This window comes from Lepidochelys kempii, chromosome 11, assembly GCF_965140265.1.
Source record: "Lepidochelys kempii isolate rLepKem1 chromosome 11, rLepKem1.hap2, whole genome shotgun sequence".
Lineage (NCBI taxonomy): Eukaryota > Metazoa > Chordata > Testudines > Cheloniidae > Lepidochelys > Lepidochelys kempii.
In genome coordinates, this window is record NC_133266.1 from 26,532,555 (window position 1) to 26,557,635 (window position 25,081).

The 25,081-nt window shown below is 42.0% G+C and overlaps 1 protein-coding gene across 5 annotated transcripts in view; it reads left to right on the forward strand.

Moving 5' to 3' along the window:
- The window catches only part of LYPD6B (LY6/PLAUR domain containing 6B), a 130,360-nt gene that overhangs the window by 71,018 nt on the left and 34,261 nt on the right, over window positions 1-25,081 (forward strand). The window contains exon 1 of one of the 5 annotated variants that reach the window (XM_073305440.1): window positions 18,651-18,967. The exons of the other annotated variants lie outside the window; for them this stretch is intronic. The gene's annotated coding sequence lies outside the window, so the exon portion shown is untranslated. Of the gene's footprint in view, window positions 1-18,650; window positions 18,968-25,081 lie in introns of those variants that run through there. 5 annotated transcript variants of the gene reach the window in all.

Genomic DNA, 25,081 nt, shown 5'->3' on the forward strand with positions numbered 1-25,081 from the left:
GACAAGGTGGTCAAGCATTTGGACCTTTTGGGGAGTAAGGTCTTTTCCTCAGCCAGTCTGCAATTCAGGATTTTGAACGATCAGGCATTACTAGCCAAATAAGACTGCCTGAATTATAGCAAATTTGAGGAATTTGCTGATCAACTTCCACAACAGGACTGGACTCATTTTCAGACACCCACTGAGTAAGGGAAGCTAGTAGCCAGAACAGCACTTTAATCAGCTGTGCAAGCAGCAGATACCTCTTCCAGGGCTGTGAGTATGGCCATAGTTATACATAGAGAATCTTGGCTCCACTTTTCCAGTTTCCCTCAGGACAATGCAAAACGCTATCAAAGACCTCCCCTTTGATGAATCCCATCTTAATCAAAAGACAGATGATTCCCTACATACCTTCCAGGACTCTCGAGCCACCATTTGCTTGCTGGGCATCTACACTCCTGCCCCGAAGCATAAGTTCCACTGCCTGCCACCCACATTCTACAGGTCCCTCCAATTCTAGCTTCAGAGACCTTATGATCTACCAGTGAAGTGACAGAAGACCCAGAGAGCCAACCTCCTGGGACCCCCTTCACAGGTTTCCACCTCCTAGCTTCAACCTCTGACAAAGATATTTCTGAAACAACCTCAAGAGCCACTGACCACCTTGACTGCCACCTCACAACCACGCTACCCACTTTGGGGGTTGTTTAGCACTCTTTACTCAAGCTTGGAATGCAATAACAATAGACAAATGGGTGCTGAATGTCATCCACCATTGTTATATGATCAAATTCATCATGCTACCTCCTCCAAAACTCCCCTCGTCAGGGACCACTCTCATGACAACATTCTCACCCAAGAGGTGAATTCCTTAGTACAGTGGGGAGCAGTAGAACACATTCCCCTGGAATATTAGGGAATGGGAATCAACTTACTTCCCGATACCCAAGAAGAAAAACGGATGGAGACCAATCCTGGACCTTTATCATCTCAGTTGTTTCATCCACAAATCCAAGTTTCATATTTGTCATACTGGCAGCTATTATTTCATCCTTAGAAAAGGCATGTGGTTTACAGCTCTTGATATGCAGGACCCTTATTTTTACATTGATATTCACCCAGCCCACACACACATCCTGAGATTCACAGTCAGCACCCACCATTTCCAGTACAGCATGCTCCCCTTCAGAATACCCATTGCTCCCAGAGTCTTCTCCATCATAGTGGCCTATATCAGATGTTACAAGGTCCTGATGTTTCCATATCTCTACAGCTGGCTTCTAGTCGCACGATCAGGCACGAAACCAGAGTTTCAACCTCCATGCTTCTCGACCTTCTTTCATCCCTGGGAGTCAGCAGCAATGTTGAGAATCAATCCTAGACCCAACATACTCTCTGGACTTTATGGGGGCCACCATCAATCCAGTCATAGCATGGGCCTACCTACTAATGGACAGGTTCCACATATGAGAAAAATTATACTACAACGTCAACAAGCTTTATGTACCAGCCAGGACTTGGCCACTTGGCTTCGTGTACATATGTGACTGCCTTCACTCAACTCCATCTTTGCTGCCTCCAGATGTGACTCAACACCATTTACCCACCAAAATGTTACACCATGGACCTCATCAGGAAACCCCCCAGACTGTGTGTTGCAGTAGCAGAAAGACTTGGGAAAAGCCATCTCCACCAAGAGCATCTCTAAATGGATTTTGGGTTGCATTAAACTTTGCTATCAACTATCAAGTCTGCCTCCCCTCACCAGCATGCAGACCCATTCCATGAGAGCCCAGACTTCGACCGTGACCTCCGTCTAGGATGTGCTACTCCTGGACATATGTAGAGCGGCCACGTGGAGTTCTGTACACACCTTTGCAACATGAAAAGGAGTACTTATGGCACCTTAGAGACTAACCAATTTATTTGAGCATAAGCTTTCATGAGCTACAGCTCACTTCATCACTTCACTTATACTCAAATAAATTGGTTAGTCTCTAAGGTGCCACAAGTACTCCTTTTCTTTTTGCGAATACAGACTAACACGGCTGTTACTCTGAAACTTTGCAACATGCTATATCTTAGTACAGAACTTGGCAGCAGATGCCTCTTTCAGTGTGGCAGTTCTCCACACAACCATTCCATCTTCATCCTCACACCTTTCTCTGATTTAGGTACTGCTTGTTAATCACCTTCAGTGAAACACAATAGAGACCATCACTTGAAGAAGAGGAAGAGGTTGGTTACCTGTAACTGAAAGTTCTTCAAAATGTGTGGTCCCTATCTGTATTCCACTTCCCACCCTCCTTTCCCCTCTGCTACAGATCTGATTCACAATGCAGAAGGATCTGGAAATGCTGTCAGTCCACCCTTCCCTTTATCATCTCAGACAGAAACATGAGGTGAGCCAGGGTGCATACATGGACCAACAGACACTACTTTCAAATTCTCCAACTCTGGGTGCATGGTGCACATGCATACACCCTCAGTGGAATACAGATCAGGACTACACATCTCAAAGAATCTCCAGTTACATGTAAGTAACTTCCTCTTTTCAGACCACTGATGGGCAAAGGCCTCCCCTATTAAGCATCACTTTGATTTTGCATTATTCCCATCCAAGCAACTGCTGCATGTTTTGTCAGCTTTTCTCTCCATCTAACTTGCAGCAATGCTGTGCTTCATTTGCAATTGTTAGGACTCTATTCTAAAAACTTGGACCTTCTCTCATCGATCCATCTTGTGGTGTACCATTGAACTTGCTGCTTCCTTTTCTTTGCATAGACTACGATGTAAGTTATTAATAATCAGCTGTCCAGTGGCTGTATTTACTCTATCCAAATACAATTATTATAGAAATTGTATTAAAATGTAAATATATTGTAAAAGTGCTTTGCTTGATAATTATGTCATGATATTGTACATGTCCTTCTGTTTATATGTTAACTTAGTTTATGGAATGGATCAACCCTATACCATAGCATTCAATGCCCAGTGTGTTTGGTTTAGGTTAGGATAAGCATGTTCCAGGTTTTAGGGGTGGTGCTAATGTTTTTTCTGTTGCATTTGAATCGCTCAAATCCATTCATGACAGATAAGTGGAAAGCAGAGAATTCCAGCAGGAAGGTTCTCGTCTTTCAAAAGGCTGCTGAGCTTCTTTTCTCCTGTAATAAACTTAATTGCTTCCTGTGCATTTGCATGGTTATATAGAAGACAGTTACCTGCCACCTGCTGTGTAAATTAATGCCACAGAATTTGTCAATGTATGCTTAAAAATAAAAGATATTTACTAATTCAGTGCATTTTTTCACATTCTGAGCTAAGTCCTAGATCTGTTGCCTATGATTTTTATTGTCTAATTATTTTATTAATTCAGTCCATATTAGGTTTTATGTTTGAAGAGGGTTTTTCCCCCGGCTCTTTTGTTAAGCTATATTTTTTCAGGACAGTAATAATTAAGAGTCTGTCAGTATATCATTTATGTACCCCTCCCGGTTTTCAAGAATGAATACTGTAGCTCAGCCATAAAAATTTGCCCCAGGCTTACACTTTGGTTAGAAGATCTGAACTTGGGAATGCTTTGTGAAAGATTTTACTACATATTCACACACAGCTACAAAGTCAAGCAGTAGATAGTAATTTTCTGTTGTCAATTTTTAGATAATCCACTTTAAAATAACAGGTAATAACAAACTATGATTCCACTCTTGCTTACGTGAGCAATCTCATTGATGGTGGCAGGATTGTCCATATGAGGAAGGACTGATTCCATGATTTAACATTCATTTTCACATTCTGCATGGTATAGTGCAGCTCATACGATATGTACAGTTATCCTCTGTTTGGAGAGCTCACTTCCAGGTTCTAATACATGTTTTCTTCAGGAGCCTAATAAGAAACGCATATTCTAAAACATGGAAATTGGGGATATCATTATGAGAAATGAGGCAAAGCAGCAGCTGAGTAGACGTGGAGGCCAAATAGTCGCTTAACATTTTTAATATTTTTTTCAGATTGTAGGGCCAATAGCTAGCAAGTCCATGACCCTGAGCACAGCGTGCATACCAGAGCTGGTTTGCAAAGAAAGAAGAGAAGAATTTCAAAACTGCTACCCTGCAGCACAGTCTGAATCATTAGCTCCTCCTGAGAACAGCCAGCAGTAGAACAATGGTGACCTCTTGGAAACTTGAAAATGGCTGTTCTTATTTTCACATAAAAAGTACGGATAGACATACTCGCAAAAATCATTTATTATTTAACCCAATGTAAATACTTAAAAGAATTTTTTTAATTGATGATTATTTCCTTTTTAGTAAGGACATAAGAACAGTCATACTGGGTCAGACCAGTGGTTCATCTAGCCCAGTATCCTGTTCTGACAGAGGCCAGGTCCAGATGCTTCAGAGGGAATAAATGGAACAGGGCAATTTCAAATGGTCCATCCCCTGTTGTTCTGTCACAGCTTCAGGCAGCCAGAGGTTCAGGGACACATGGAGAATGGGGTTGCATCCCTCATGATCTTGGCTAATAACCTCTAATGGACCTATCCTCCATGAATTTATCTAGTTCTGTTTTTGAACCCAGTTATACTTTTGGTCTTCACAACATCCTATGGCAACAGGTTCCAGAGGTTGACTGTCCATTGTGTGAAGAAGTCCTTCCTTTTGTTTTAAATCTGCCGCCTATTATGTTCAATGGTTCTTGTGTTATGTGAAGCAATAAATAACACGTCCTTATGCACTGTCTCCACACCAGTCATGAGTTTATAGATCTCGGTCATATCCCGCCCCTTAGTCACCTCTTTTCTAAGATGAACAGTCTCCATCTTTTTAATCTCTCCTTGTCTATGAAAGCTGATCATTTTTGTTACCCTTCTCTGCACCTTTTGCAATTCAAATATATCTTTTTTGAGATGGTGCAACCGCAACTGCATGCATATTCAGGATGGGGCATACCATGATTTGTATAGTGGCAATATGATATTTTCTGTTCTTATTATCTATCCCTTTCTTAATGGTTGCTAACATTGTTAGCTTTTTTGACTCCTGCTCCACACTGAAGAAATGTTTTCAGAGAACTGTCCGTGATGACTCCAAGATGTTTCTTGACTAGTAACAGTTAATTTAGACCCCATAGCTTTGTATGCATAGTTGGGAGTATGTTTTCCAATGTGCAGCACTTTACATTTATCAGCATTAAATTTCATCCTCTGTGTTGTTGCCCAGTCACCCAGTTTTCTGAGATCCTTTTATAACTCTTCTTAAGTAATTTTGTATCATCTGCCACCTCGCTGTTCACCCTGTTTTCTAGATCTTTTATGACTATGTTGAACAGCACAGGTTCAAGTACAGATTCTTGGAGGACCCAGCTATTTGCCTTTCTCCATTGTGAAAACTGACCATTTATTCCTACCCTTTATTTCCTATCTTTTAACCAGTTACTGATGCACAAGAAGACTTCCCCTCTTAGTTTGCCTAAGAGCCTTTGGTGAGGGACCCTGTCCAAGGCTTTCTGGGTGGCATTATTGTAATTTATCATTTCAGCAACTCAAAGCCCCCATTGGATAGGGCCTTATTGTACTAGGAAGTAATACATACACCGAGGAGAAACGCGATTCCTACCCCCAAGGAACTTACATTAAAAAACAGTTCGCATTTAATACCTGTGGTTGATAAATTTACCAATGTATCTGCAGTATTTCTTATGTTAACCAACTAAGTAAAATATCATGCAGTAAATGTTATTTGTTAATATCACTCACTGTATATTGATTGACACTATAACGATAAGTTATTTGCTGATGTAAAATGCTCCACAGAGGAAGCCTTTTATGGTACAGAAGAACAAGTAGTTTTAGTGGTCCTACAAAACCCAGGATCTATGCTAAATATTCTTGAGCACCCTCTACTGAGACCTTATTTATTAACTATTTACATATATACAGATGTAGAGCAATCTCTTAACAGCTGTCATCCTAAGTGATTTGAACTCAGGAATTCCAGGCTGTACTGAGTGAACTAGCATTATGGAACAAAACAAAAGCAATGGTAGTGGGGAAACCCTGCTGTAATTTAGCTGCAGTACAATGGATTGGTAAAATGGTTTGGAAATGTCGAAAACTAACACTCATGGAGTGTGTCTCCCTTTTACTTTTAGAAAGTGGATTTTTGGGAATCTTAATGTTCTGTGAGCACTTGACTCATTCTTAGTCTTAGAGGATTTGACAGACATTTGCTGATAAATAAAAAATGTACAGTGCAAATCTTTAGAGAACCTTTATGTTTGACAGAAAAATTAATATACATTAAATAAACTTCAGTGAATTGAGGTGAAAATGCTGTTCACAAGAATAAAAGCCAAAAATTAAGAGAAATGTAAAGACTTACTGCCTGTATTGCAGTAACTGAACACAACGATCTAAGGAAAGTTGGAGCAAGTGGAAAGAATTAAGTAAAAACAAATCACCGTTACAGCTTTTATGACTTAGTTTGAATTCAGACTAACCTATAACTCAATGTATTCTCATGTACACCTAGTGCTCTTATGCCTCATGTAAAAGGATGCCCTGTACGGTCAGTAGTTCTGTTTACCTTTTAATAAAAAATAGGAATGAAAACTAGTGGAGGTATTGCATTCTCTCTAGTTTCTGAGTATAAGAAATGCCAGATTTTTGCTAAACTTCACTTGTTCTTGCCCTTTGATTCAGGAAGCAATATAGTAGCAGACTCTGTTACACACCATTACACTTGCAAAACCAACTTGATTAATAAAGTCACTGGTGGTAGGCAATAATTAATTAGAAGTGTTCAAAGCAGTCAGCTTTTTTTTTCTGCTGTTTAAACAGCCCATTTTCCAAGAGACTTTTTATTTCTCCAATGTAATAACAAGGATTATCTCAGCTGCTTTTTAATATTTAATGTGGGGTGAAGGCAGGGTGGGAAAAGGCAGGGTGTTATGGAAGGTGAGACCTCACTAGAACCAAAAGCTCCACCCTTGAGGAGCATGCCTGCTCTGGATTTCATTATTAATAGAAACAAGGCCCAGAATAGTCAAGGTAATAATATCTTTGCTTAACTTTCAAGGCTGGACCGATATATGGTTTTGCCCTGAAACCAGAGATATGGCCAAACAGTAAAATTTGGATATAGGATCATCTCTAAACCCCACCTACCCCCAGATCTGATGTGTGTATGTGGATCTGATATTCTAATTCAGACCGCCTGTAGTTGAAACCATGTAAGCCCCATGATTTCATCTCAGAAGTAGGTACAATTTATTGGTTTCAGCTCAGTATTTGTTTAAATCCCAGACTTAAGTTAAATCCAGAGGCTGTGAACGCATGTGAACTGGGATGAAAAAAAGGTTCTTGAACACTGCCAAATTTTCACAATTCTAACTTGAATAAGGCTTAATGTTACTATACCTTGGCATGCATACTAAAAATCTAACCATTGTCAGCCGGGTTTGTAGAGGCTGCATTTGTTCACAAAGCATTTGTTCACAAGAGAAGTGAATTTGCTCTTCAATTGCTGGCATTCCCAGTTCACTCAAGAATTCCAAGTTTAAGCAGAGGCAATTAATTTTTCCATCTTACTATTGAGGAGGCATTTCCCATAGTTCATACAATGAAAACTCATGGCAGTCGGGGGAGGTCCTGGACAACTGGAAAAAGGCTAATGTAATGCCCATCTTTAAAAAAGGGAAGGAGGAGGATCCTGGGAACTACAGGCCAGTCAGCCTCACCTCAGTCCCTGGAAAAATCAGGGAGCAGGTCCTCAAGGAGTCAATTCTGAAGCACTTAGAGGAGAGGACAGTGATCAGGAACAGTCAGCATGGATTCATCAAGGGCAAGTCATGCCTGACTAATCTAATTGCCTTCTATGATGAGATAACTGGCTCTGTGGATGAGTGGAAAGCGGTGGACGTCTTGTTCCTTGACTTTAGCAAAGCTTTTGACACAGTCTCCCATAGTATTCTTGCCGGCAAGTTAAAGAAGTATGGGCTGGATGAATGGACTATAAGGTGGATAGAAAGCTGGCTAGATTGTCAGGCTCAACGGGTAGTGATCAATGGCTCCATATCTAGTTGGCAGCCGGTATTAAGTGGAGTGCCCCAAGGGTTGGTCCTCGGGCCGGTTTTGTTCAATATCTTCATTAATGATCTGGAGGATGGTGTGGATTGCATCCTCAGCAAGTTTGCAGATGACACTAAACTGGGAGGAGAGGTAGATGCGCTGGAGGGTAGGGATAGGATACAGAGGGACCTAGACAAATTCGAGGACTGGGCCAAAAGAAATCTGATGAGGTTCAACAAGGACAAGTGCAGAGTCCTGCACTTAGGACAGAAGAATCCCATGCACCGGTACAGACTAGGGACCGAATGGCTGGGCAGCAGTTCTGCAGAAAAGGACCTAGGGGTGACAGTGGATGAGAAGCTGGATATGAGTCAACAGTGTGCCCTTGTTGCCAAGAAGGACAATGGCATTTTGGGATGTATAAGTAGAGGCATTGCCAGCAGATCGAGGGACGTGATCGTTCCCCTCTATTCGACATTGGTGAGGCCTCATCTGGAGTACTGTGTCCAGTTTTGGGCCCCACACTACAAGAAGGATGTGGAAAAATTGGAAAACGTCCAGCAGAAGGCAACAAAAAATATTAGGAGACTGGAACACATGAGTTATGAGGAGAGGCTGAGGGAACTGGGGTTGTTTAGTCTGTGGAAGAGAAGAATGAGGGGAGATTTGATAGTTGCTTTCAACTGCCTGAAAGGGGGTTCCAAAGAGGATGGATCTAGACTGTTCAGTGGTAGCAGACGACAGAACGAGGAGTAATGGTCTCAGTTTGCAGTGGGGGAGGTTTAGGTTGGATATTAGGAAAAACTTTTTCACTAGGAGGGTGGTGAAACACTGGAATGCGTTACCTAGGGAGGTGGTGGAATCTCCTTCCTTAGAAGTTTTTACGGTCAGGCTTGACAAAGCCCTGGCTGGGATGATTTAGTTGGGGATTGTTCCTGCTTTGAGCAGGGGATTAGACTAGATGACCTCCTGAGGTCCCTTCCAATCCTGATATTCTATGATTCTATGATACACTTTGTAGGGAAGGAAAGATTGATTGATTGATTGTGTGTGTGTGTGTGTGTGTATAATGGAAAAAGTTCCTAGCAGTGGAACAAATATTGTATTCAGGAGAACCTCTAGTGAATTTATAGCATCATCGTTAGCATGATGGTCTGTTCTTGACAGTGCCAAACCCAGTTTTTGCCAGCCCCTAAAAGCAATGTAATTTGTACAACTCCTGTGCCTAGGCCTTTCAACCTCTGCATGCCAACTGAGTGAAAAAACTGCTCATGTGTGTAGTAGCTGGTCATTATGCCAGGAATGCAACAGGAGAGCTGGACCTCTGTTCATGAGGTGGAGAGGATCATTGGCTCAATCTGTCCTGATACATGTGCAATGGTTGAGGAGAGCAGGCATGCACAGAACTCTTATTTACTTCTCTTTCGGGCTCCTCCCAACCAAGGACATGCTGCAGCCAGCCCTGCTGGTGGGAAATCCTCTTTGCCTGGTTGGGACCACTTTGTAAAAAGATAAACAGAGCCTCTGAGTGGGGAGGGAGGTGTACATAGCACTAAGAAAGGCAGTCCATTTGGTGGATCTCTGTTTGAGCAGAGAATGCCAGTCATGCTCAGTACAGTGTTTTTTGTCATGCACACAGATTAGGAAAAAAGCGCCCAAAATTGCTTTGATTTGTGATCAAAACAGGATTTGAACTCAGTTCTCCACAGGCAAAAGGTTAGAGCGCACTAGCCTACTGCATCCTTCCATGGTGCTATGGACTAACATAAGGATGGGACTGTTCCTAATATCTGGAGAATGGAAGGGTCCCAAGTGTGGGGATTTGTATTCTTCAGATACAGGCAGGGGTTTGGAAAGGAACCTGAGACTGAGAGATAAAGTGACTTGCTGCAGTTCACATGTGAGTTACTGGCAAAGCTGGGGTTGGCAATCAGGTGCTCCTGATTCCCAGGCCTGTGCAGGCTTCAGTGCCTTTCACATCAGACTAAAAGAAAAGAGAATCATTGGTGAAAACGATTTTGTAAAATAAATGTTGTTTGCCATGTTGCTGTAGCCGTGTTGGTCCCAGGATAATAGAGAGACAAGTGGGTGAGGGTAAGAAGAGCTCTGTGGAGCTCAAAAGTTTCTTTCTTTCACCAACAGAATTTGGTCCAATAAAACTATTTCTTCGCTCACCATGTGTCTCTGATAAAATAAATATCAGCTTGGCTTTGACAACAAGCATCTTGAAGTGCCCTTTGTCTTTGGATGTTCTGATTCTTTCTGAACCCTGGGATGGGTGTTTGGTTGATTCACTCTAGCAAATGAGCCTAGCAACCTAGAGATGATGGAAGCTAGGTCTCACTTTCAGCTGGCATGTGCTATGGTTAATTAAGTTTCTTGTATCCTCTAGAATAAACTACAACTCCAGCTCAATAGTCTGGATACAGGTTATTCATAGTGAGGATGGAGCATAAGAAATTGTACAAAACCTATTGCTTAGCACCAGATTGTCCCAGTGGGATTTTGTGAGTAGAAGTTGTGTGCTCACAACTGTGTAGAAGATTTAACTCTTAGAGTGGAATGAAGCAGGGCAATATTTGTTTTTTCTAGTTGCAGTTACGGCATACATGTTTGGACATTTCTGAACAGGAGGTATTTATGTTCACACACCATTCAGCAGTATAGGCAATGCATTTTGCTATTACATTGCCAAAAGTAATATATTATGTTGGAAAGATAAATTGAGCCAAACAATGCTTCACTAAAATAGTTGTGAGCTAGCAAGCCTGAAAACCAAGCAGCATGATCTGCCATTTGTTACATTCCACTTTCTGGGTTGTATTGTTATATGGTGTGAAACAAAAGTTATGTTACACAGAGGTCAGACTAGGTGATCTAACGGTTCCTTCTGGGCAGGAAATCTGTGAAACCAGGCCCAGAGATACAGCAATGAATTCTTTATTCTTTTGAGTTTGTTAGTGTTTATGTTCACAGTATACACACAGAAAAATTAGATAAATAGAATTACCTTTGTTGAAAAGTTGCAACACAGTCTACTTCATTTCTGAGAATTGAGAATTAAACCATGCAAGAACCCCAAAACAGAAAACAGGCTGCTCCCTTGGGTAGACTCACACACAACTTGCCCCATCTTATTGTAAGTTGGCTTTCAGAAGAACTGATTGCTGATCACACAGAGCAGAGCCTGCCTCCTAGCTTGCAAGCAAAAAACAAGAAAACCCCAACCACACTCCTAAAGTGATAGCTTACAAATCCAACACGGCCCTCAATACACCACAGTTAGCATATAAGGAATTAAAACTGACTTTACATCTGTCCACTAATACTCATAGGAAACTTTTAACGCTTGTCAAACATAAAAACAAACACTGCTTCTCCTTTCCCCATCACTTACATTTATTGTGAGGTGGAGGAGATCTGTACCTTGTTTGCAAGACTCGAATTAAAAAGCAAATGCTGTCATGTATACTGCCACACATGTCAAGCACTAGTAACTCTCATCAACTCCAGCCTGTCATCTCATCTGATGGCAAGTACTGAGCGTGAAAGGGTTCAAGTGGAAAGAGTCCCCAGTGGATACTGTAAACAGAAAACTTCATAGTGAAAATCGGATCACATTTATTTCTCTCCATAGTTTTTTATAGACTGCCTACTACTATATCTTTAAGAAATTTTAATTGGAGCATCCATCAATCCACACTGATCTATTTATGCAAAGTGCTTTTGAGAGAAAAATCACAGAGCAATGCATGATATGAATGTATCAGGTGGCTCAGGCTTATCTGAGAAAAAGGGGCTCTGCAGGCTGTCCAGTGGAGACATCTCAAGAGCAAAGACGTTTAGGAGGTTATTGTTAGGGAAAGGGGAATTTCTGAGATAGCAGAGAGGAGAGTTGGGGAAGTCTCTTTAGCTCATGATGGATGTGGGTGGGGAGAGACAGTATTTTTCAGTCAACTGCCAGAACCTCTGTCTATATGAGAAATCTGGAAGAGTTCAGACTTGTTCAATAAGGTCTGCGTTATCTGGTAGGTATAATAGGTGATACAGTGTATAATTTTCTGTTTGAAATTAATTGTGCTACATGACTTCACTGCAGCATTAAATGTGACATGTTATGCTAAGTTATAATGATACAACACCATGTAGGGTCCAAAATTTTAAGTGAAGAGTTTTTATACGAATTAGCTAGTTGCTGCTTTCAGCAAACCTCTCAGAAAACACAAACACCATAGGTGAAATCCTGGCTTCATTGAGTTTAATGGGAGTTTCTCCAATGATTTTAATAGAGCCAGGATTTTTTCACCCCTGGCTTCCAACATATTTCTGATTAAAATCAATTCACGTGATAAACATAAGAACACATGAGCCATGAAAACATAATATTCAGACCTGAAATCTCCATTCGCTTAAGTTTTACAAAAATACATTTTTGTGGTTGTTTCATAAAAGCTGGCCTTGCTAGATCCTTCAATGTGCCCAGGCAGCCTCAGCCTGCGTGCGCTGGAGATAGAATTGTAGGCCTGGAAGGGATCTCAAGAGGTCATCTACTCCAGTCCCCTGCACTCATGGCAGGACTAAATATTATCTAGACCATCCGTGACAGCTGTCTGTCCAATCTTCTCTTAAAAATCTCCAACAAAGGAGATTCCATAACCTCCTTATGCAATTTATTCCAGTGGTTAACCACCGTTAGAAGTTTTTGCTAATGTGCAACCTAAACTGCCCTTGGTGCAATTTAAGCCCATTGATTCCTGTCCTACCCTCAGAGGATAAGGAGAATAATTTTCTCGCTCCTCCTGGTAACAACCTTTTATGTTCTTGAAACCTATTATCATGTCCCCACTCAGTCTTCTCTTCTCCAGACTAAACAAACCCAATTTTTTCAATCTTCCCAATAGGTCATGCTTTCTCGACCTTTAATTATTTTGTTGCTCTTCTCTGGACTTTCTCCAATTTGTCCACATCTTTCCTGAAATGTAGCACCCAGAACTGGACACAATACTCCAGCTGAGGCCTAATCAGTGCAGAGTAGAGCGGAAGAATTACTTCTCGTGTCTTGCTTACAACACTCCAGCCCAGAATGATGTTTGCTTTTTTTTTTTTTTTTTGGCAACAATGTTATATTGTTGACTCATATTTAGCTTGTGATCCACTATGATCCCCAGATCCATTTCTGCAGTACTCCTGCCTAGGCATTTTGTCTGTGTGCAACTGAGTGTTCCTTCCTAAGTGGAGTACTTTGCATTTGTCCTTATTGAATTTCATCCTATATTTGTGAGCATGATTGTTTTGCCTGTGTAGCTGCACAGCTTACCTGGATCTTGCTCTATGTGTCGGAGGGGGGAAACCAGGCTCCATGGGGCCGCCACTTCTCCCCTTCCTTCCTATTCTTGGTTCTGCCCCTGACATGCCAGTCTGCAGATCTGACCTGGCTTGGGGGCAGGAAAGTTATCTGTGCCTGATAAGGGGTGAGATAGTTGATTTCTCTCTGGATATCCAAGATGGAACCAAGGTAGAAACTGCAACTCTAAGTCATAGTTCATTCCCTGGGCTGCTGTTAGGCTCAGCTGTGTACTGCTTTATATACAGAGTGAGAGAGACAGTCTCATTCCAGCCCTAAGCAAAAACATTGTCCTAGACAGAAAGCCAATACAGGCTTTGTTTCATTTGCCAGTGCTGTCAGATCACTGTAGTGTACAGGGGCAGTGTTTCTTTGTAATGTAACTGGCTGGAGATAAGTTAATGACAGGTTCTGTAAACTTAACACAAATTAGATAGACCATGAGCAGTGGTTTATGGCTACTGCAATACAGTTGTGATTCACTGGGTACGGAATTACAGAGCATGGGCCTACAGGCATCCATAAATTGTCCTTGTGGTCAGTCCCAGTGCATTAGAGGGGACTACAAAATCTATAATCATAAAACATGTACAGTAACTATACTTCGTCAAACATGAGGCAAAGCTCACACCAGACAAGTGTTAATGGCATGCTAATAGGTCTCAAAATGCAACTGTAAATGGGGAATCATCATCAAAAGGGTGTATTTCTAGAGACGTCCAGCAGGGATTAGTTCTTGGCCCTATATTTTTAACATGTTAATCAATGGCCTGGAAGAAAACATAAAATTATCACTGATCAAGTATGCTGATGATATAAAGATTGGGAGAGTGGTAACTAATGAAAACGACAGTCACTGATACAGAGCGATCTGGCTCACTTGCTAAGTTGGATGCAGGCAAACAACATGTGTTTTAATTTGGCCAAATGTAAATGTATACTTCTAGGAACAAAGAATGTAGGCCATATTTACAAGATAGGAGTCTCTATCCTGGGAAGCAATGATTCTGAGAAAGATTTGGGGAGGCGGTGGATAGTCAGGTGAATGTGAACTCCAGTGCTACATTATGGCCAAAAGGGCTAATGCGATCCTTTGATGCAGAAACAAAGTAATCTTGAGCAGGAGCAGAGAGGTTATTTTACCTCTGTATTTGCACTGGTGCATCCACTGCTGGAATACTGTTTCCAGTCCTGGTGTCCGCAATTCAAGAAGGATATTGATAAATTGGAGAGGGTTCAAAGAAGAGCCACAAAAATCATTAAAGGATAAGGGGATATGCCTTATAGTGATAGACTTAAGGAACTCAGTTGATTTAGCTTAACAAAGAGAAAGTTAAGGGGTGATTTGATTACATTCTGTACATACCTACATGGGCAACAAATATTTGATGATGGGCTCTTCAGTCTATCAGAGAAAGCTATAATACGATCTAATGGCTGGAAGTTGAGACTAGACAAATTCAGACTGGAAAAAAAGTGTTAACAGACAGGGTAATTAATCATAACAGTTTACCATGGGTCATGGTGGATTCCCCATCACTGGCAATTCTAAAAAATATGCTCTAGGAATTATTTTGAGGAAGTTTTATGGCCTATGTTATACAGGAGCTCAGTCTAGATAAGCACAGTGGTCCCTTCTGGCCTTTTAATTGATGAAGATCCCACTGGGTACATCCCTGTTAATAGAATCCAAGGCTTAATTTTTAGGTTTAAATTGAAATGTAAGGTCATTTAGTGACAGAATCTTGATTTGGCACATTTTTTTAAATTGTTCATTTGCTTTACTGCTGGAGAAGAAGTGGAGAAATAGTCCCTCTAGTGTTCTGTTGTTGCTGAAGTCTTGAGGAGATCTATTGTGTTTCAGTGAGGTGTGTTACTGTAGGAAGTTACTAAAGAACATCCCACTGTGAGATCCAGAGACTGACACAAATTACAGTAAAACTAGACATTGAGGGCTAGTCTAGCTACTGTGCTACATCAGTGCAGCTCACCAATGCGGCTGTGATGCCGTAGTGCATCTGGTGAAGATGCGCTATGCTGATGGGAAAGCGCTCTCCCTTTGGCATAATTAGTCCGCCGCAACGAGAGGCGGAAGCTATGCTGGCAGGAGAGTGTCTCCTGCTGACATAGTGTGGTGTGGACACCGCTTTAAGTCGATGTAACTTGTGTTGCTCAGGGGAGTGGCTTTTTTTTTACTTCGGCGGTAGTGTAGACAGCCCTTACATTCTGTTTTCCAAGTCCTTGTAGCTCACATTTTAAGACAAGTGAGACACAATTAAATGCTGAGCAAAGAGAGTGCAGGTTGGATCTTTCAACCCTTACTCATGCAAATAGTCCTATTGATTTCCATTGTGTGCATAAGGGGCGCAGGATCTAACCTTTAATCTGTGATTTAGACATGGGCAGAATTAAGGCTGGTCTTGGATCTGATATATCTCTGTTTCATTTTATCCTCTGAAGTTCAGCAATAGGACCTCCAAGAAAGAATGGATAAATGGATCTGAGTATAGCTTATCTATCACCAGTGTACATGATAAATAGAAATTCCAGTGTGTAATTAGTGGAGGAGATGTCAGTGATGTAGATGCTTCCAGATATAATTTGCCTTATTTACACATACACACCATTCCTGCAACAGAGGCAGCCACAGCGAATAGTCAGTGCCCTCATCCAGAAATCTCAGCCCATATACTATAGTAGAAGTCAGAGTTACGGACACCTCGGGAATGGAGGTGGTCCATAACTTTGAAGTGTTCGTAACTCTGAACAAAACACAGCTCCGACTCTAGTAGTTCACGCTCTGGGCCAGGTTTCAGAGGCAGCTAGGCAGCTTCTTTCCCTGCCCAGGCAAGCTTGTCCCCCTCCTGGCCAGGGGTTGGGAGGGTGGTTGTGGTGAAAATAGTGCATCCCCCTCCCGGTGGGGGTCAGTGGGGTGAAACAGCACCCCCTCCCAACCTGGGAATGGGGAGGGGGGTGTTGAAAACAGCACCCAGGAAAGCAGCACAGACCCCAGTGCTGCTCCTGCTCCGATTGCCTTGGGCTGGCAGTGGGGACTCACAGCTTTGCCTGTGAATCTCAGTGAGCTTCTAGCTGTAAGTGGATGCCCTGCGCATGGACATGGGGTGGGGAGTGGGGGGGACAGGCAGCCTACATGTGTCTACCTTTAAGAGGCAATACAGACACAGTACAGTATTTCAGAGTAACAGCCGAGTTAGTCTGTACTCGCAAAAAGAAAAGGAGTACTTGTGGCACTTATGAGCTTATGCTCAAATAAATTGGTTAGTCTCTAAGGTGCCACAAGTCCTCCTTTTCTTTTTGCGAGTACAGTATTTGCTTTTTTGTGTGTGTCTCTGTTGCTGCCTGATTGGTTACTTCCAGTTCCACATAATGTCCAGTTGACCCGTCAGTCCATAACTCTGGTGTTCATATCTTTGAGGTTCTACTGTAATGCCCGGTTCTCAGGAAGCTACTCTGTCCCATGAAATGCATCCAAATATAGAAAATAAAGTAGAGAGCAAACTGTCTGCCACAACGTCTTTCCAAGGGCTGCTACAAACAAAACTGTACAGCATTCCTTCAAAGACTAAAAACTTGCTCACAAACTAAGAAAGAGAACTTGTAAGGCTATATGTAACAGCATCATCTGGTGATTCCTGCCAAAACTTGTTTATATAGTGCCTAGTACAATAGGGCCCTGGTTCGGCGGGTAGATGCAATAAAAATGTTTAATAATAATATGCATTTGGACTTCTCTGTTCTTCAGTTGTTTAGAATTCAAACATAAGGCTATGTCTTATCCTGTTTGTTCACAGGAGAGAAGGAGGGTATAGGCAACTACAGAAGCATCTCTGCTTGGGGTTTCAGCTGCTTTGCAGCATTTATCCATAGCTAGGACATATATTTTGTTAGTATACTGGCCTGGGCATTGCATCTCCCAGGTAGGCTTGGTCTTTGGTACAGGCTGTGCTCCTGACCTCCTCCCCAGCTTAACACTATGAGCAGCAAACACTACCTGGTAGATGGTGGACATCTTGCTTCTGAGGGTTAGAATAACAGAGTGCACACCATTGTCTTGTGCTGGCAAGTCTCCTGCAGCAGAAGACTTACCTAAAAGCATCTTTGCACACACACGCTTCCCCTGCTAGTGTCAGGGCAAGATTTAGCTTTCCAGGGAGTTTCTAAAAATTCTGCCTGGTTTTACTTTCTCCTGTTTGTGTGTTTGGATTAATTCGTTGCCGAATAGGAACAGCTCTGGAGATAAACATGGAAAGACCACATCTGCCAAAACATGATGCTCTTACTCTAACACTGGGTGCAATTAACCAAATAAGAGTATTTCAAGTCTCGGTGTACGGACTACATTTGTAAATGTAATCATTCTGCAGCTGCTGCTGACAGATTTTCACAGATTTTTTCTCAAACACAATCCTGTTAAATGCTTACTCAGTGTAGGCTGGGTTTTTCAGTCATTTCACTTTCATAACCTATCTTTTAAAATACCCTTAACATTGAATTTGCATTGTTGCTATTGTAATGATGTTGGGGTTCATTAAATAACAAACTAGTGAATGAGAAAGGAATAAAACTTTAATAAAACAAACTGGAGAGCTCTGGTGAGCTGCTGCACACAGCAATGTGGTGTTCCCAATCCGTGCCTTCAGGGCACATCGCTCAATTCTTATGAGGGAGCATCTCTAAATTATAATCTTCTACAAACATATCTCTACACCTATCACAAATGGCCTTTTAAAAATCTTGATGAACTCCAGCCATGCCACATTCCACAAAACTCAGTAGTTGAACTGTAGGTAATTCCTGTTGTTGTTCAATGCTTCATTTGCGAGCCTGGGGTGGAAGGGGAGAAGCTCATGAGCAACATCAAACAAAACAGCCTAGCTAAGGAGGTTGATGAAACCTGTGATGCTCTATGGAATACAGATGACCATTTATAATATTATGGATACCCAATATTACCAAATTGCAACGAATCTTACAAGATACGCCATGTAAGGCATCAGTGGAAAAGTTATGATTTGCTAAGTATGATGCTCTTGTTTATATGTATGTATCATCTTTGTATTGTGGGATATAAATATGTGTGTTATATTTGTATCTCAAACTTGTGCTGTGTTTCTGGTGACAACCTCAGACAGATTGGCATCAGTACTATCCAGTCTGCTTAATGGCCCATCAAAGGCAATCAGCTGTACAATGAACCCATTGAGAGAATCCAGGGGCGACGCTTATGAGTCAACAGGATGTGTAGGGACATGCATATGGTCAGGGGTCTCCAAGAGCTTTTTCATGCCCATGTGCTGTGAGTTTGTGTTTGGGACAAAGGACGTACAAGCCACATGGCAAAGAATTTAAAAGGCAGCTGCATCTTCTCCATTTTGTCTTCAGTCCTGCTTCACACCTCTGGAGTACCTTCTCTACAAACTGACGTTTTGTATAAAGGACTGACAGACAGACCCATCCAAGCTTTGGATGTGTTCCAGAGGGACTTTACAAGCCAGCAGACTCACCAATGCCTCGAAGAACATGATATATGGACTCTGAAATCACATGTATGTATATGATTGCTTTGACCATTTAGCAGCTCTCTTCTCGTTCTTTTCTTTTCTAATAAACTTTTAGTTTTAGCTACTAAAGGATTGGCTGGCAGTGTGGTATTTGGGTACCATCCAAACTAGTATTGATCTGGTAATGTGGCTGGCTCTTTGGATGTCAGAAAAACATTCTGTATATTGAATAGAGTTTTAAGTATCTTCTCACTTTACTGGGCTGACTGGGAGTCAGAGACTGGAATGCAATAAAGGGGGCTGTGTGATTTCTTTTTTTTCAGCTTCTTGATGACTAATGTTGGGGATCAGAAGCACTGTTTGTGACTGGTCGGTGAGTCTAACTACAGTGTTAACCACCAGTTTTGGGGGAATCTGCTCTCCTTTTTGCAGTCTGCCCTGACTTTGGCATTTTCAGTGTGGGCTACCCTAGGCACTTCAGGTCACAACAGCCATGTGAACAAAATTCTCAACTGATTTTGTTAATCTCCGCATGGAATTTTAGGCTCACTGTGGCTGACTGAACAGCATCACTACATCTTTTGGGAACTCTGGGGAGAGGGTGTCAAAGTCTGAGATCTGTACTACTTTGTGGTGCTCAGGTAGTACAAAATGGTCAGATTCTGGCCAGTGGAGGCTAATGCTACCCACTGGCATGAAGCCCAGCCACCTCTCCCATCCACATCATGGGGTGGATGTACTGGGACAGGGAGAAGGTGGGTGGTGGCATAGCAGAGCTAGGCTGCTCCAATTCAAGTAGCCTAGGGGTCTGTCAATGCTGAAACAGGGACTACTTAAATGACTACTTGATGCTCCCCTCTGTGCTGAGTAGAGCTTGTATGCAGGGAATAATTAAGCCTTGATCTCCACGTGAATATATATGTCAGGCTTTGCCCATTTCGAGCAGCATCTCCAGTGATACACTGATAAAAGGTCAGAACTTAAATGAATAACAGTACAACAAACTGACATTGTGCATTATTTATTCAAACTATTTTGATGTGCTAGGAAATCCAAAGGAGCATAATTTAGGGACCCGGGACACTGGAGTGTATGCAGTTGCGTTGAACAGATGCAGACCTTTCACTAAGGTCCGTGGTAGTGTCGAGATTAAAGCATGAGTTGGGGGCTCAGGAGAACTGAGGTCTATTTCCAGCTCTGCCACAGACTTCGTGTGTAATGTGAAGCAAGTCAGCCAATCTCCTTACTTCAGTTTCTCCGTTTGTAAAACTGAGATGTGATTGTTTCCCTGCCTCACAAGGCTGTTGTGAGGCTAAATTCATTAATGTTGGTAATTTGCTTTGATAGACTGTGGCTCTATTTAAGTGTAATGTATTATTTATTATTCTGTCCATTTAGGGTCATTCATGCTACTAGAGCAAATATATTTCTCTGTAGCTTGCTGTGTTTGTTTGTTTTTTCCCCCTTCATCTTTCACATGAAAAAATGGAAGTTAACTCTTTCCTGCCTAGTTCTTTGTTCAAAAATTACAAAATAAACTGGGGGCAGAAACATTTTGAAAGATGATCTTGTATGTTTGCTTTGTGCTGGAGCCAGGAACTGATTAGTTCCATCTGGAGTGTTATATCTTGTGTTGTCTGTTAAAAATGACATAACCAGTGTGCTACTAAAATTGACCTTTGGAGAAATAGGTGATAAGAGACCAAAGTTTCTGTTAATGAGCTAATAGGGGCAGGAGTGGGGGTGGGGGGAAGAGAAGATTGTAGGGTTAGGAATGTGGCTGTTCAAGTTTGCAGCATGAAACATGTGAAAAAACAGCATGTACACATTGTAAAAGTGGAGCTATTATTGTGTGACACAGTTTTTAGTTCCGAACCTCTAGTGCTTTCGCTGAAAGGTTCTGGCAAGAAAAAACTCCCTCCTCCAAAGTTTGAGTTGATCACTTATTCAAAGCAGAAGTTGGCGTCACGGATTAGAATTTACATTAACACGTATGCTGCTCTGAACTGGTTTTGACTTGGAAGACGTTAGCTGTAAGGGGGGAAGAATAGGAAAGGTCAGGTAGAGAGAACCCAAATTTTTGGTGTGTGTGACTGTAATCAATTTTCTGCTGGTGGGAAAGAAGACAAAGTGTCATGAAATTAGATCAATGAGCAGGTGTAGATAAGTGGAGGCTGATAGATATCAAGGGGTTTGCCCGATGTGTCAGTTATGTTGGGTTACCAGAGTGAGAGAAGCATTCTCTTCAGCTCTGAAATCAAGGTGACAAATTATTGAAATCTTGGTTAAGAAATGTAATTGAGAGTGAAGCTTGTGAGAAATATTGTTTATGAATGAGACAAAGCTGTCAGGCCATATCTACTAACCAGCTTAATCACAGTTATGCTTCTTTAGTTTAAAATTTATTTTTCGCTGGTTATACAGTTGTACAAAAGAGATTTATTTTGCATTGCTGTGACTGAAGATTATTTGTTGCTATAATCCTTTTGATAAAAGCTTAAGATAGCATTTTAACTCATAATAAACAAAAATACCTTGTGCAAGTTCTCAGTTTTTATTACCTAGAATGACTTTCTTTACAAGATAGATTGTAGGTGCATAATCTTTGCATTGCATCCAGATGTATGTTATTGGAGCCCACTTTGTATCAGGAACAGAATTCCTCCTGAAACATAAAAAGCATCAAAAATGAAGCAACTGGAATTTTATGCTATTTTTAAAAAACAGCAAAAAGTTGGCACTTCCATTTTCTATTCAGTTTTACACATGATGAGCCAGATCCTCATGTGGTATAAATCAGCATGAAACCATTGACATCAGTAGAGCCAGGCTGATTTAAGATCTGGTCTATTGTTTTTTGGACCACTGTCTGTCTGTCCTCCCTTTTCCTTCCCCCCCCCACCCAGAAGATATACTGGACAAGTCTGGTTTGCCATTTGTGGAACATACAGTTTAACACTGCATCAATTCATGAATTACACAGGGTAGGAATGATTTAATCTCAGCCCATTGGAACAAAGTTGTTTATGGTACCAATTGTCACAAAAAGAATAATAATTTTACCTAATGACAGAGCAACTGTTTGAGAGAAACAAATGAGAATAAAGAGAGAGAATAAAGAGAAATATAAACTATGTACGTAATAATGTAGAACATTATAATGTATAAGAAGGGAGCCATATCTGGAGCAAGAGACTGCAAGTCAGGAATCCTGGGTTGTATTCCCAGCTTGTTTGATGATGCTTTATATGATCCTTATTTAAATCACTTAACCTGTCTGTGCCTCAGTTTATTCAACTGTAAAAGAAGTATAGTAATTTTTACCTACTTCACAGGGGTATTAAGACTCAGTTAGTTAATGATGATTTAGTGCTTCGAGGGACTTGAATGATAAGTTCCATAAAAGTGTAAAATAGTAAAACTAACAATCTAATTTATGAGTGCTTTTAGCAAAGAAATAATACTCAGTCATTGACCATTTAAAGTGCTAAGTCAGCTTTAATATAAAATATTTTACAATTTTATACAGTACCCTCATGTTAAAATAGTTAAATGAGATATTGAAAGAAGCTTAAGCTCATAAATGTAGAAATTTTGGCTATGTGGAAAAGAAATGAGAAATGCAGATGCATTCAGATATTTTCAGAGGTAGCAGGAAAGGGGTGTGTGTGTGTGTTTCAATTTGAAGCAAGGGTGGATAAATCCTTTCCTTCTGATTTTCCACAAGGAAAGTAAAAGCTTACTGCTACATGGGAAACATGTCATTCTTCTTCAAGGGATGGTCCCTATTGTATTCCACTGAGGGTATACACATGCACACCATGCGTCTGGAGCCAGAGGATTTGAAAGTAGTAGTGTCCGTTGCTCCATGCATGTGTCCTTGCTTTGCCTCATGGTTTCAACCGAAGTGATAAAGGGCAGGGCCTCCAGTTCCTTCTCATGGCTGCATGGTCCGAGCTGGAGCTATTACTGTCCTCTTGTCTCTGATGCATTTAAAAAATCCCCAGGTAGTATTAGAATTGTATAAAATTATTTTTCTTCTAGTTTTTGCTGTATTAAGTCAGTTTTGTGTAAAGTAGTATTTTTTAGGAGATAAGAGTCTTTGGGGAATCCGTTTACCAGTGGGGCTTCCCCAACCCCTGATCCAGAACCCATGCCTGGATATGAATTATGCCAAAGACACCCAGATTCAAGATCTGCGCCTTCTGCCCGTGTTCTTTCTCAGTAAGTGACGAGCACCAACGCTGTCTCTATTGCTTTGGGAGAAGCCCACATTTCATCCAGGTGCAGTAGCTGCCTGCCCTTCTCAAGTTGTACCCGAGAAGGTTGGGCTTTCTACCTCAAGAAGCACCTCATGGAGGTCACCATGAGGCCATAGTAGGATCCAGGCTGGGGAACCCCTCCAGTGTGTCGGCCTGAGAAACCCAGGAGCGTGTCTCTGACCACAGAGATCAAGTCCAGTTCTGGCAGAGATTGAGTCTGATTCCAGTGGTACCAGTGTTACAGACCCTGTGCTGTCGCCTAGTCGGGAGGCAAGGAAGCAAGTGCATAAGCCTGGCAGTAAGTCTTCCTCCAGGCCTGAGAAGGGTGATGTGCCTTCTATGAGTTCCAGCCACAGAGAAGTGGCATGTTCCAAGGCTCACAAGCAGGACAAGAAATCATGCAGACCGGCAGATCTGCTAGTACTGAGCCACACATGCCTTCCACGTTGCCCCCCCCCTTAAGTAATCATTTTGAGACAGTCCTCCACTTCGGCTCTGGTTCTGGCTACAAAGTGTGTGCCGCTGACACCGGGGAAGTTGGAGACTGCGCTGGAGCCACATGAACCCTTCGCCCTTGGGGAACCGTCATCTCCATGCCTTCGTTTACTGTCTGCACCTAGGGAGGTATGATCTTACTGCGTCCTGCTTCCACCCATTCCCCTATGGGGTACACAGCTCCACAGGTACTGCCATTGGAACTGGCATCTGAGTTTTTGTCATCAGAGGATTTGGATGAAGCGCAGGGGTTGCGCATCCACTATGAATACCCTAAGGGATCAACAGCTTCATGGGCAGTACCCTCCTTTCCAGAGAAGCTACTGATATCTTACCCCATGAGGCCATCCGCAGCATCCTCTGGATCCATTCTGTTGGCTGTATTGGGAGTCCTGGTCTCAGTATTTTCCTTTGGAGCCTTCCTGTTCAGCAAGAGAGGGTCCACCCCATCCCTGCTTCAGCAACTCTCGGGTAGGCTTTTGGAACTGGTTTTGGAGAAGCCATTCAGTTCGGTACAGATGGAACAGGAACATTTCCCAACCTCTCCAGTGGTGCTGTGACCTGCTGTGTTAAGTCAGTTTCGTGTAAAGTACTAGTTTTTAGGAGATAAGAGTGACTGCTGTGTGACTGTGTGACCTCTTCTTCCCCTCCTTGCCTCCAGATGATTTTCACCAGTTCCAGGACTTCCTACACAGGGTGGCTGCTGACCTTCATATTCCACTGGAGGAAGTACAGAACAAACAGCATCAGCTGGACATCTTTCGTGCCTTGGTACTGACCCAGGTTGCTCTACCAATCAATGATTCCATTCTTCAGCCAGCTTGAACTGTTTGGCATAGCTCAGTCACCTGCGCACCTATCTCCAAGAGGCAGAAAAACAGCACTATGTACCAGCTAAGGGGTCTGAGTTTCTGTTCTCTCACCCCCCGCCCAATTCTCTCATGATCCAAGTGGCAACGGAGCAGGCCAGTCAACAGCATCCATGATCCACCCTGGCAGACGGGGAGGGTAAGTGACTAGACCATCTGGGTCACAAGGTCTTCTTGTTGGCTAGCCTCCAATTTCAGATCTCTATCTATCAGGCCTTATTGGCCAAATATGACTTTCTCAACTACAGTAAACCGGAGGACTTTACTGACAAATCCCAGCAGGATTGAGCCTGTTTTCTGGCTGTCCTGGAAGAGGGCAAACTGATAGTTAGAATGGTGCTTCAGTCTGCTGTGGACACCGCGAATACCTCTTTTCACACTGTGGCTATGGTTATTGTCATGTGGAGGGAATCATGGCAGCATTCATCTGGCTACATTCATCAGAGAGGTACAAAATACCATAGAAGACCTCCATTTCTATGAGTCTAACCTCTTTAATGAGAAGATCAACGATTCCCTCCACTCTCTCAAAG